General features: G+C 42.3%; 1 long non-coding RNA gene across 1 annotated transcript in view; it reads left to right on the top strand.

Annotated features, from left to right (window-relative positions):
- Window positions 1-5,388, top strand: part of LOC133818891 (uncharacterized) — a 31,180-nt gene extending 25,792 nt beyond the window's left edge. The window contains exon 2 of the long non-coding RNA XR_009886154.1: window positions 82-5,388. This is a non-coding gene — a long non-coding RNA (uncharacterized LOC133818891). The remainder of the gene's footprint in view (window positions 1-81) is intronic.
- Window positions 5,389-11,309: the final 5,921 nt, after the last annotated feature.

The raw sequence follows: 11,309 nt of genomic DNA, 5'->3' as shown, positions 1-11,309 counted from the left end.
AGTGGTCTTCAATTTAGAATATACATTCACCATTAGTTTCACTTATCTTTAACTAACTTATGATGCTTGTTTTTCCTTTAGATGACCCTCCTCACTATTTAACAAAGTGAGTTTGTGAATTGACTTATATGGGACACTCAATATCTTCAAGGGGAGCTCTAGAATTACACTACCATGCTGAAAAATTCTGAAGAGGGGCAGGCAAAGTTGAAAGGGGGTGGCGTTCTTCCTCCTGACAAGGCGAAGACGTTTGCTCAGTCTCTTGCGAAGGCTGAACTTGCTCGAGATGAAGAGAAAGCTCGTAGGAAATCTATCGAGAAAGAGCTGGTCATGAAAATTGCCAATAATGAGGAGAAAACTCTTCATAAGGTTGTTGAGAAAGAGCTCGCTGAGGCTTGAGTGAAAATAGTCGCCCTAGAGAAAGACAAAGCAGACCTGATCCACCATAAGATGACTCTAAAGTCTAAGAACCACGCCCAAGTATCCCAGGTGGTCGAGGTGATTAAGGAGCGCTTGGCGGAGAATACAAAATTTCGTGAGTTGTCCAACTCGGTTGGCATGGATGATATCTTTCAAGTGTTGCTCTTCAACCCAGAACTGGACTTGAGCTATCTTGAAGACGATGAGGCCTACGTCTGAGCCCTTTGTGAAGAGCGTTTGAAGGCCGAGGAGGCCCATGAAAATAGTGTGTGATGACTCCTGGAACTACAGGCCTATTGGATGTCATTGTTCTTGCTGCTGAGCTACCCACAGGGTCCTCGGGCGCTCCTACCAATGGTGATGGGTAGCCCCTTCAGTAGCCTTGTTTTTTTTTATTTTTCTATGTGTAACTTTTGTTAGTCCTCGGGCCCTCGGAGCTCAAACTTAATATCATTCGCACTCCCGAGCTCTTTGTACATAAATTTTAATTTTATCAATGTAATATATAACTCTTTTTACTTAACACATTTATCCCCTTTAACTTAGTCAATTATGCTTTATGGTTCTTCATACATGTAGTTTTTGGCATTGAGGCCTCGCAATGCACTCATGCCTCCATAGTGTAAATTGGTATCGATGTTCTCTGACTATGTTTGGATTGATAGGCAACTTTATGCCTGATTTTTTAAGTATTTCGAGTTATTTTGGTCATTAGGGCCCAAGACGCACTTCCAGGTTTTTCCACATATACCACTACGCAGTTTAAACCTAGGTTTGTAGTTTCATGCTCATTTTGAGATTTTTACGTACTTATCAGTTTGACACTAAGTCCCTGGGATGCACTCAGGTCTTGTAGTACGATTACTCAACTTTCCTAGCTTTAGTTCATTCTTTTCCCAACTCTAAGGTACCTCTTTTAGGTTCCTCTTATCCTAGTTGGCCTAACGATTTAAAGCTATATTTGGATCCGCTGCTTTTCGTGTTGACTTTTGGGTCTGAGGACACCATAGTCGTAAGCGTGCGGTGGTCGGAGACCATGTTCGAGATCTTGCATGCCTATTGTCGACACTAAGGTTTTAAAATACTCTAAGGTACCTCTTTAGGTTACTTTTATTTGAGTTCTGCTTAGGTCTAGCATTCTAGAAATGTAGCTCTTGAGTGATTCGAGCCCTACTTATCTGCCCGTCAAGTGATTAGAAATCTTTAATATGTGATCACTTGTTTAGGTTTTTGGGCGAGTCACATGCGATGCCATTATTGATACATAATTAAACAATAACTTCCTGATATACCTCGTATCTTGTTTTAGGACTACATGATATTAACGAATTTTTGCTCATAGTTCATTGCATAGACAAACCAAAAAAAAAAAAAGGAAATTGCAAGTAAAAAATAGTGCAGATCTTTGCTAAAATTTTCATTAGTAATGCCGGCGAAGGTGCTCGGCATTCTTGTCATGCGATATTAATTCTCCGTTCAATCTGACCAACTTATACATCCTAGGCCTGATGATTTTCTTCACCTGGTATGGACCTTCCTCGTTGGGGCCTAGAACCCCTACTCTCGGATCTTTGGTGGAAAGGAACACCCGCCTAAGGACGAGGTCCCCTACCGATAACTTCCGATCTTTTATCCTAGAGTTAAAATATCGAGTGACCTTTTTTTGATATGATGCGGCCTGAAGCTATGATAGCTTACGGTATTCCTCAACCAGGTCGAACGACTCTTGAAGTAGCTCAAGGTTGGTTGTCGGGTCGTAGGTGGCACGTCGATGGGTGGGGATGGTTGCCTCAACTAGGAGCATAGCTTTGCACCCATAGGCCATGTAGAACGGTGTGTGTTTAGTGGTTTTCCAAGCAAGAGTTCGATAGGCCCAAGTACTTGGGGCATTTCTTTGGGCCAAGCACCATTTGCTTGTTCCAACCACTTTTTTAGGGACATTTTGAGTGTTTTGTTCAAAGCTTCTACTTGGCGGTTTTCCTAGGGGTGTGCTACAACTGAGAAGCTCTTGTGAATTTCGTGCTTCTCACAAAAATCAATGAAAAGGCTGCTATCGAACTGTAAACCATTGTCGAACACCAGCTTTCTCGAGAGGGCATATTAGTAGATGATGTTCTTGATTTTAAAATCCAGAATTTTCTTGGACATGATGGTTGCAAGTAGTTCGGTCTCAACCCATTTGGTGAAGTATTCGACGTCTACCATTGTGTATCGTACACCCATTTTCCTATAGGTAACGACTTGACTAAGTCGATTCCCCAAACCGCAAAGGGCCATCTGAGTTAACTCATTGCGAGGTGCTCAGATTATATTGGCATACCGCTGACATTTTTTGAATCCTTTAATGTAGTCTAGAGAGTCTTTGTTCATGGATGGCCAAAATTAACCCTGCCATAGGATTTTCTTGGACAAACTTTTCCCAAAGTATAATCATCGCAGAACCCTTCGTGAACTTCTTACAAAATGGCTTTGGACTCCTCAAGGATTACACTTCTTAGAAGATGCATCGAGTACGACCTTCTATATAGCATGTTGTACATAAAAATGTAGCAAGGGATTTGGTAATTTAGTGACATTCTGTTTTTTTTTTCAGTTAGGAGCTCTCCGGTGGTTATATATTTTATGACTGGTCCCATCCATGTGTAACGTCCCAAAATTCCTAATAAGGCTTTGTTCCTTGATTGACGTGTCGAGAGGGAACATGGAGTAAATATGGGTTAATTAAGTGGATGAATATGTGATTATATGAATTATATGAGTTATATTATGATATGATTGTTTATGCATGCTTATGTGTATTAAATATGCTTAAAGGCCTGTTTTTGTTAAAAAAAGGGCCATTTTTGTAATTTTGACCCATTGAGGGTATAATTGTAATTATATGTGCTATATGTTTGATACCACATTATTATGTGGATATATTTGAGATATTCGTCAAGAGTCGGTCTTTTCGAGAAAAATAGGGGTAAAGTCACAACGGGGATAAATACTCGGCTCGGGGTGAGCCCAGGGGTACTTTGTAATTTGGCAAGTTACTAGGATTTATTGGGTAATTGGAATTAATTTTATGAGTGTTTGGGTTTAATGGATTTAATTGGGAAATTCGTGTTGAAATTTGAGGTTAGCGGGAATTTTGGCAAATGATTAAAATGCCCTTGAGTTGGTTACGAGGACAAGTTTGGAGTAAAGGAAAATTGGTCATTTGACCACACAATTAGAGTAAGAGGCAACCCTTTGCTGAGGGTTTGGTCATTCACGTATACACTAGCTCTCTTTCTCTCCTTGTTTTCTTTCAAATGGTTAAGCACACTCTAAGCTTTCAATTGTCCAATTCTTGAAGTTAGTGGGATTTCTTGAGGAAATGGGGGATTCCCTAAAGCTAGGAGATGTCAAGTGATCATTCAAGGGCTAGGATCACAAAATTCTTCATCAAAGGTATGGATTTTTTGAGTTTTCTTGTGTTCTTCATTATTCTTGAAGGATTTTGGGTTATGGCTTATTTTTTAAAAAATTCTTGAGTTCTGAGTGTTTATCTAAGAGCAATGATGTTAGAAATATGTTAAGCAAAAAATTTGTGCACTAAAATTAGACTGAAAATCTGTAAGTTAAGGTTTGATTTTTGGATTTGGAAAGAAAATGGAGTTTGAAGCTCAAATTGGTGATTTTGGGTTTTGGAGTTGTTTTGGTGGGTTTAGAGGGTAATATTTTGTGTATTTGTATTGCTTGACCAACTTGATGGTCAATTTTGATTAAAATTGGTTTTTGGATTGGATTTGGGAGAGCTGGGATTTTAGGAAATCGTTGGTTTTCTGGGTTTTTTGGGTAGCAACACGACACTTGTCAAGAGTGTCGCGACCCACGTGAACATCTTCGAGGCTGGGGGTTCCCTTGGTGCGCCTTAGCGATGCAGCACAAATTGGAGGAAAAATCTAGGTGGGCTCTCTGCCTAGTCTGGCGCTGTGACCCTTGGTGGTGGTCGCTGGGATGCTAATTGCAAAAAGATTAGAAATGAAGTTTTGGGTTATGGGAACCCTAACCTAAGGGCGTGGGAATGATTCTACTTCCTAGTTTAGAAGGATTTAAGGTCCCGAGGGCTAGGGTTTGGTCGTGAAACCCTTTACTGGTTTGATTCTTGATGAATATTCTTTATTATGGCTATGACTAGGGTGTACTGCTAGGTTTGGGAGGAAAGGATCGCACTCAGAGTCATCATACCTAGTTTGCTCAAGACTTGTGGTAAGAAAACTGCACCTGGACTGTGATTAGGGCTTAAGCCTCGGTTAGGGAACATGGTGATAACCATGCATGAAATGTTTGATTAAACATGATTGAATTGCACTGTGTTTATCTGTATTAAGTTATAAATGCTTATCTATTTGTATCTGATTGAAAAACTCAACTTATAAGTCGTGGTTGACATTAGAGTGCGGAACGCAACCCGTTATGGTTGGGCCACCTCAGAAGGGTGATATACGCTTGCACGGATCTACAGCCGCTTAATATAGAGTGTGGTTCACACTTGGCCGGCTCTGTAGTCGTTTCAAAAGGAATAGTGTGATGGGCACATGTGTAGCTCTATGGCCTCTTAAATGTATTGAATGCATGCTATTTTTTATTTGTAGTCTGTTGAAAAGCTGTTTATGAGCATGTTTATATTTTCTTGCTGAGCCTTGTCTCACAGGTGCAACGTGGTGCATGTAAGGGCAAAGAGAAACTGGACCAACCATGAGTTGGAGAGCTTCAAGGGCGGAGTGTACATATGTGACCTGCTCGACCGCCACGACCGAGATTACTTGCTGGAACTAGGGTTGAACCCTGATTTTGCCACCTAGGCCGACCATTTGTGTTTATTTTTTATTTGTATCAATTAATAGATTCTTTTTGCAATCCCGTGTACAGACTTAAACTTTTTTATGAAATGATTACTGCTTGACCAAAAATTTTAATACCTAATCCTTGAGTTTGTAACGCCTTGGATAGTCAAGACCGTTACACTATGTGTTTGTAAAGGTGTAAGACTTGCTAATCAAGTCATTTAATTCAAAAACGTGTTAGTGAAACTATAGTTGAACTAGGGTTAAAAGATTTTGGTCTCAAAACTTCATTTCTTTTAAATAAACATTATTTTTACATGGGATCCTAAAAGTAATAAGTTAAAGACTGTTTACAAAGGTTTCAAGATTTAAATACAATGATTAGCCACTCTAAGGCAAAACTGACGATTAAGCTTTTCTCGTCCTCTTCCACTTCTCTACCGTGGTGGCCGATCAACTGACTATGTACATTCAGCCCCGCAACTCTCCATCTCAGGATTGGTCCAACTTGCCTTTACCTGTACCACGTAGCACCCGTGAGCCAAGGCCCAGCAAAAAAACACAATAACAGAGCATAATCATTCAGCAGACAATCAGATAACTCATACCGCATAAGCATGTATTCAATAGTTTCAGCATTCATGTTAATCAAGTATTCAGCATACCAAATATATAAACTCATATCAGTAATCAATTCACATATGATAACTAGAGTTAATGCCCTTAGGCCGCACCCTCTATTTATCCCACTAACTCCGGCCCGCTTAAACCGAGCTCAGTGAATATTAAGCTGTCCTCAGCTACCATTGGCCGAGTCGCGCCCTGTACGCAAGTATTATTTATGGCACCCTTAGGCCGTTTATCACATGTCCCATGGCATAATACCACATATAACATCATACAGATATAGGGAGCTCTTAGTCCCATCACAAACACATAACCGGGTGCAGTTTTCTTACCTTTGGATTCACTAGCTTTGTTCAATTTCATCCTCAAGCACGATCCCGTCCGAGCCCTAGCGCACACCTAGTCACAGCCATAGATCAGAATCATCACCGAACCTCAAGTCCAAAACCTAGCCTCGGGACCAATCTCGAGCCCTCGAGAAGCCCTAATTCCACCAAACGAGGTGGTGGAATCAAACCCCGAACCCTCGGGCCAAAACCCTTGAAAATAACCCAAAAACCCATTTTCTGGAAATAGGGTAGTGCTACAGTGCTCTAAGGAGAGCGCTACAAATAGAGCCTAAAATGCCCCAGACCACTTAGCCTAGCGCTACAGCGCCCAGTGACTAGCATTGTAGCGCTAGTCACAACACATCAAACCCTGCATTTTCCTCCTTCGATTTTCCCCAAGCCAAACCTTACCAAAACTCTTCCAAACTTCAACCAAACATAAATAAAAGCCTACCAACATCCTCCACTCATCCCAAACATCCCAACCACACATAACTCAATCACATGCACTCCAAATCACAAAATTCATCATGGCTAAACCTAAAGCTCAAAATCTCAGCAAAACCACAGAAATCACAAAGCTTGAAACTAGAGTTTCTTACCTTTGATGGATAAGCTTATCCTAGTTTGTCTCCCACTATTGCTTAGCCTTCTCCTGCTCAAATCTTCAGCCTCAACTCCCTAGAATTCCCACAAAACTTTCCTTAGAAAAACCAGCTCAACACCAACACCGGGAACTGAATATTAACCTCAAAATCTTACCTCAAAAGTTGAGCAACCTCAGCTAGTTTCCCCAACCTGATCAAGACCCCAAGTGTACAATCTCAGCCTTAAGCTCCTTTGGATTCTAGCCTCAAATCTCCAGAAGAAAATGATGAAGAAGTCCCAAACCGTTCTTGGAAATCACCCTGTTTTTCTTTCTCTTTTCCTTTTCTTCTTTCTTTTCTTTCTTTCCTTCAGACTTCTAAGACCTTCTACATTTTCCACTAAAGCATAAAGCCTGATAACACTTATCCTTTATATGCCAAATGACCAATTTGCCCTCCCCTTTATCCTTAAGCCTTTAAATCAACCTAGGGGCATTTTGGTCATTTCACCCAATTCCCGCTATTTCCTCGAATGTCTCTAATATTTACCGCTTACTTCCCGGCACATAACTAATCACCAATTTATTCCTCAATGTCAAAATAGACTCCAATATATTCTCTAAACTCCCAGAAATACCCCTAGGCTCGCCCCGAGCCGGGTTTAAATCCCCGCCGTGACTTTTTCGCTAAACCGCTCACTAGGATCATCTTGAGCCACAGATTACAAATATATCCACATAATAATGTGGTCTCGACAATTTATCACGTATATGTACAGTTATGCCCTCAACGGGCCAAAATTACGATTATGCCCTTCTAACCTAATCAGGGCCTACATGCATACTAATACACATAGTCATGCATCACAAATATTCAAATAATCATATAACATGCTTTTAAATCATTAAATCACATATAATCCAGTTATGCCCTCCCGACACACTATTCAAGGCCCTTAAGCCTTAATAGTAAATTCGGGTTGTTACAACTATCCCATCCTAATGAGAATTTCGTCCTCGAAATTTACCTAAATAACTCAGGATACTGATCCTGCATCGCTGTCTCAAACTCCCAGGTCGCCTCCTCAACCCTACTATTCCTCCACAATACTTTAACAAGAGGAATCATCTTATTTTGTAATACTTTATCTTTTCGATCCTAGATCTGAATCAGTTGCTCCTCATACGCTAAATATGTCTGCAATTCCAAATCTTCATATCTCACACATGAGTCGCATCTGAGACGTACTTCCGGAGCATAGAAACATGGAATACGTCATGGAATCCTGACAATGATGGTGGCAAGGCTAACCTGTAAGCCACCTGACCAATCCTTTCCAGGATCTCAAAAGGTCCAATGAATATAGGGCTTAGCTTGCCATTCTTTCCAAACCTCCTCACCCCTCACAACGGTGAAACTCGGACAAACACGTGGTCCCCAATCTAGAACTCCACGTCCCTATGCTTGGGATCAGCGTAGCTTTTCTGTCTGCTCTGTGAGGCGAGCATCCTAGCCCAGATTTTCTCTATAGCTTCACTTGTCCTCTGAACCATATCTGGCCCCAAATACTTTCTCTCACCCATCTCATTCCAATGAATGGGTGATCTACACTTCCTCCCATATAACATCTCATAGGGAGCCACTCCAATTGTTGATTGGTAACTATTATTATATGAAAATTCAATCAACGGGAGATACTTACTCCATGATCCCTCAAAGTCGATCACACACGCTCTGAGCATATACTCCAACACCTGAATCGTCCTCTCAGACCGTCCATCAGTATGAGGATAAAAGGCTGTACTGAACTTCAACTGAGTCCCCATAGCCTTCTGCAAACCACCCCAAAACTTGGAAGTAAAGATAGGATCCCGGTCTGACACTAGACTTAGGAACCCCTTGGAGACGTACGATCTCCCTCACATACAACTCATCATACTGATCCACAGTATATGTCGGCCTCACTGGAAGAAAATGGGCTGACTTGGTGTATCTATCCACTATCACCCACACCGAGTCATGAAGCCCAACTTTTCTGGGTAAACCTCCCACGAAATCCATCGTAATATCCTCCCATTTCCTCTCAAGAATACCCAAAGGCTGAAGCAACCCTGCTGGTCGCTAGTGCTTAGCTTTCACCTGCTGACAGGTTAAGCATCTAGCTACATACTCCACCATATCCTTCTACATCCTGGCCCACCAATATAACGTCCGTAGATCCTGGTACATCTTCGTGGTACCCGGATGAAGTGAGTACGACGTCGTATGAGACTCATCCAATATCTCTCGTCTGATCCCCTCATCAGCTGGAACACAAATCTGTCCCTGATACTGAAGCATATCAACCTCAGTAATAGAATAGTCCTTAGCTACTCCCGCTAAGACATTCTTTCTAACCTCCTGTAACTGAGCATCTACCAACTGTCCTTCTCTAATCCGCTCTAGCAGGGTCTACTGCAGAGTAATATTGGCCAACCGACCTGCCACCAATTCTATCCCCGCTCTAACCATCTCATCCGCTAACTCTCTCGAGATCTGGGTGGAACTATATAATTAACCTGGGCCTCTCCGGCTCAATGCATTCGCCACTACATTGGCTTTCCCCGGATGGCAAAGAATATCACAATCATAATCTTTCACCAACTCTAGCCAACGCCTCTGTCTCATGTTCAGGTCCTTCTGTGTAAAGAAATAGTTCAGACTCTTATGGTCAGTGTATACCTCACACTTCTCCCCATATAAATAATGTCGCCAAATCTTCAGTGCGAATACCACTGCTGCTAGCTCCAAATCATGGGTAGGATACCGTTGTTCATACTCCTTCAGCTGTTGTGATGCATAAGCTATGACCTTCTCATTCTGCATCAACACACAGCCTAGACCCAACCTCGATGCATCGCAGTAAACAACAAACTTCCCTTCCCCCGAAGGAAGACTTAACACAGGCGCAGTAATAAGTCGTCGCTTCAGTTCTTGGAAATTGTTCTCACACTTTTCTGACCAGATAAACTTCAAATTCTTCCGTGTCAATTCTATCATCGGTGCTGCTATCTTCGAGAAGCCTTCCACAAACCGTCTATAATAACCCGCTAAACCAAGAAAACTCCGCACCTCTGAGGCGTTCCTTGACCTCGGCTAATCCCTAACTGCCTCTACCTTAGATGGATCCACTTTAATCCCATCTGCACCCACGATATGTCCAAGGAATGTCACTTCTGGTAACCAAAATTCACATTTCTTAAACTTGGCGTACAACTGATGCTCCCTCAACCTTTGAAGAACCTGTCGAAGATGAAGCTCGTGCTCTGCCTCGGAACTAGAGTACACTAAAATGTCATCGATGAAGAAAATAACGAACTGATCTAGAAAGTCCTTGAACACCCTATTCATTAGGTCCATAAAGGTTGCTGGGGCATTGGTCAAACCAAATGACATGACCAAAAACTCATAGTGCCCGTACCTCGTTCGGAAGGCCGTCTTCGGTATGTCCTCGTCATTGATCCTCAGCTGGTGATAACCAGATCGAAGATCAATCTTTGAGAACACCGTCTTACCCTGCAGCTGATCGAACAAGTCATCAATCCTTGGTAGGGGTACTTATTCTTGATAGCCAACTTGTTCAATTCCCTATAGTCTATACACATTCTCAAGGTCCCGTCCTTCTTCTTCACAAATAAAACTGGAGCACCCCATGGCGAGTAACTAGGCCTTATGAACCCCAAGTCTAGAAGCTCCTACAACTGTATCTTCAATTCTTTCAGTTCCGCCGGTGCCATCCTATATGGTGCTCTCGACACTGGCTCTGTCCCTGGTGCCAACTCAATGACAAACTGAATCTCTCTACGCAGCGGCAACCCCGGCAAGTCCTCAGGGAACACATCAAAGAACTTGCAAACCAATCTGGTCTCTTTCGATCCTATTGGCGAAACCTTGGTGGTATCTACCACACTAGCAAGAAAACCTACACACCCTCCTTGTAACAAATCTCTGGCTCCCAACACAGATATCTTGGGTACGCGGGGTCCATGCATCGTTCCCACAAAAACAAAGTGATCCTCGCCCTCTGGCTCAAAGGTCACCATCTTCTTCCTACAGTCAATAGTAGCTCCATATCTAACCAACCAATCCATACCTACATTCATATCAAAGTCCTCCATACTCAACTCAATCAAATCCACTGACAACTCTCTACCGTCAACTATCACTGGCACTGCTCTAACCCACCTCCTAGATACTACCAGTTCCCCTGTAGGCAAAATAGTCCCAAACCCTGAAGTACAATACTCACTAGGTCTACACAGTCTATCAATCACCTTACTAGAAATAAATGAATGTGTAGCACCGAGTCAATCAATACAGTAAAAAGAGAGCCAATGCTAGAAAGCTGACGTGTCACTACTGAGGGGCTAGCCTCGGCCTCTGCCTGCATCAAGGTGAACACTTGAGCTGAAGTCAAGCTGTCCACCTTCCCCGCATCTCCCTTCTTCACTGTCGGGCAATCTTTCTTGAGGTGTCCCACCACCCCCACACAC

The sequence above is a fragment of the Humulus lupulus genome, chromosome 2 (assembly GCF_963169125.1).
Source record: "Humulus lupulus chromosome 2, drHumLupu1.1, whole genome shotgun sequence".
Lineage (NCBI taxonomy): Eukaryota > Viridiplantae > Streptophyta > Magnoliopsida > Rosales > Cannabaceae > Humulus > Humulus lupulus.
Note: the sequence above shows the minus strand (reverse complement) of the source record. Positions and strands in the feature narration are given on the sequence as shown.